Consider the following 2,979-nt stretch of genomic DNA (forward strand, 5'->3'; position numbering starts at 1 on the left):
TGTCACATGATAGAAGCTGTAACTTCTTGCTATCTTCATCCTATAGACCTACTTACGCTCTTGTTTGGCTTCTCCTTAATGATGAATTACACAAATTTATAGAGAAATCTTAAGTGGGACATGTCTCTCCTCATGTCTTGGAAGAAGACATCCTAAGATGCCAAGTTCAACCCAGGAAGAAGGAAGGTCCCATGACAAGGTGGGTAGTTGCTGTGTCCCCTCCCAGCTCTGCTAGCTCAGCTAGCACTCAAAAGTGGGCCACATTACAAGTCCCACAAAACTCTAATCTCATCCAAGATAAGGCTTAAAGGATCTCTGAATAGTAAGAATCTTTTAGGTTTAATTTCATCAAGATTTAAGTAAAGAAGGAATAAGGACAGGGAAAGAATTAGTGACCTAGGATGGGAGATTTCAATAAAATGTCACTGTATCTGGATTCTTTGACCTTGTTGGAATATGAATTCTCATGACCATGTTTGGTTTTCTGGACCTCAGAACCAGCTTATGGTTTAAGCATGCAGATCATAAACCCAAAGGGCTGGCAGTATACACCTTATGTCATGGATTTCCCTGGTCTGAGAGGAAGAAGCCAGAGTCTGAAACTACCACTGTTTTCCCAGCTTTCAGAAACCTCCTGTACACTTGAATAACTGCAACTCACCTTTAGGAGAAGTGTCACTGGGATGTGGCCCCCAGAAACCACAATGAACTGGGACAAAAGGAGATGCTATGAATTCTAATTCACTAATTAAATAAAAGAATACTATATGTCAGAAAAATTATTAAAGCAAAGATATTTGAAATGAACTCTGAACTAATTCTGAACTTTCCAATAGAGCATCTTATATTTTGTGATCATTAACCCTCTTCACTTGAGAGGTCATTGTGCCTATTCTTAACCTTAAAAATGAGTAAGAGAAGTGTGCTACACATGTACTTCAACAATCATTTGTTCCAGGCTTTTGAAACAAATATTGACTTAAAAGAGCTTTATGGTTTCAATGTCGCAGTGTGCGACCATGACAGTGTAGAGGATGAATGATTACTCAGAGACAAGTCTTAATTCAGTCACAGAGAGGCCCAGAGAGGCTATCTCAACTAAGAGTGCCCAGCACCAGGGAGATTCCCAGGAGAAAGATCACTAAAGCCAAGAACTCTCTGGCTTTTATTTAGAATGCCAGTGTAAGACAAAAAAGCAGGAGAAAACGGTTTGGGCAAGGAGCTGTCTCAAAGCTAGGCAGTTTTTCTTGGGGAATGGGGAAGGACACTGGCCAGACACAATATGCTTCACTAATCTAAATTTCTTGGTTTTTAACCATTCAATTCTTACACAGCCTGTGTGCTTTTGACCCATAGTTTAACCGTGTACTACTCACAGAACCTGCATGCTTTTGCCCTGTAGTTTAACCCTTCATTCCTCAGCCAACTCCCCCACATTTCAGAAAATTGAAAAAGTCATTGGATTGGAGCCAGAAATATGCCTTTTCAAAAAGGTACAATTTATGCTGAAAATATTTCAGAAAATACAAGTCCTTGAAAGAACGCCATTTTATTTTGTTCTGCTTCACTTGCATGCATGAAAACTAGAAAATTTTGATGTTCTGGGAGTGCCCTAGCCTTTGGCAATATTGCACTCCATCCCATCATTACCCTCTTACATATGAAGGTGGAGCCTCCTCCTATAGCTTCTAGGTCCTTTCTGAATGGAGAGACAGAGGCTCAGTTCAGTGTATATGCTCAGCCTTCTTGGACTTGACCTCCAGGGAAAAGTGGTGGAGCTGGCTAAGTGGGAAAGGGTTGGTCTGTTTTGTGTATGTTTATGACCAGGGCATTTACTAGGGGTGGAGAACAAGGATGAAACCTGAGGGGCAGAGTAGAGAATTCTCTCAAATGCTGAAATCTTCATGTCATTTTGTGACAATTCATTTAGAGAAATTCATTACTTTCCATATTACAATCTCAAATTCAGCACATCATGACACTTGGCCATATATGTACCATTAGATTATGTAAAATAGGATTATGTAAGATAGGAAATTTCTGAACTCTAAAGTCACACCACAGTGAGTTTATTACAGCAGGCATGTATGCATAGGGGAAAACCTCAGTCTTCCTATTGGATCAAACTTGGGGGCTGATGGGTATGTGAACATCCTATGTCCCAAAGCCTCATCCTGCTCCTGCTTTTCCTTCAGTCAGGTCCAGATCACCTTGTTAAGAAAATGACTTACGGCTCAGTAATGAATTCCTGGATTTCTTTTATTTATTTGCTTCTTAAATACAAATGCACAGATCCAAGAATGGCACTGTAAACCCCCTTTAATACAGGAATAAAGCTTGGTATTTCCATAAGGCCACAAAGAAAGGCACTGGGTCTGGCTCAGCTATTCCCACGAGCTCTCTCCTAAAGTCAGAGGTAAGAAAAGCTGTACTCCCCAGTGTGGACATAGCATACACCTTTATTACTGAAAGAGGATGTTTTTATTTGCACTGCATTATACCCATAAATTCCACCCACTCAGCAAGTCAAATTATTGCTGGCCTCCAAAATACATTAAGTTTGGGTTTAAATCAGTCACTTTTGAAGATATACTGCAGCCCACTTCCTAGCCATATTTGTAATATATTCACTCTGCAAATGTTCTTTAAAATGCATGGTTTGTGGAGTTGCCTTACTTCCATCAGCCCTGTGAAGATATAAAGAATAGAAGTTCTCATTTGCAGTTTCTTTTTGTGTGTGATTGTTCATGATCCCTCGCCATAGAGCTAATGGCTGCCAAAATGCTTTCCCACTATGAAGAGAAAGAGCTCTCTGAAACTGAATCAAATTAGAATTAGTGATATAATAGTAAACAGCAATGGGAAAATATACATCCCTGAGCAGTTTATGTTAGAATTTGGTGACAGCAGACAGGCTTTTCCAGGTAATGGCAGGAAGCAGAAAGCCAAGGAATTATTTGAGATGCTTAATGGTGTATG

This window comes from Heterocephalus glaber, unplaced genomic scaffold (assembly GCF_053883595.1).
Source record: "Heterocephalus glaber isolate CG9 unplaced genomic scaffold, H.glaber_assembly_v1.0 deba00000347, whole genome shotgun sequence".
Lineage (NCBI taxonomy): Eukaryota > Metazoa > Chordata > Mammalia > Rodentia > Bathyergidae > Heterocephalus > Heterocephalus glaber.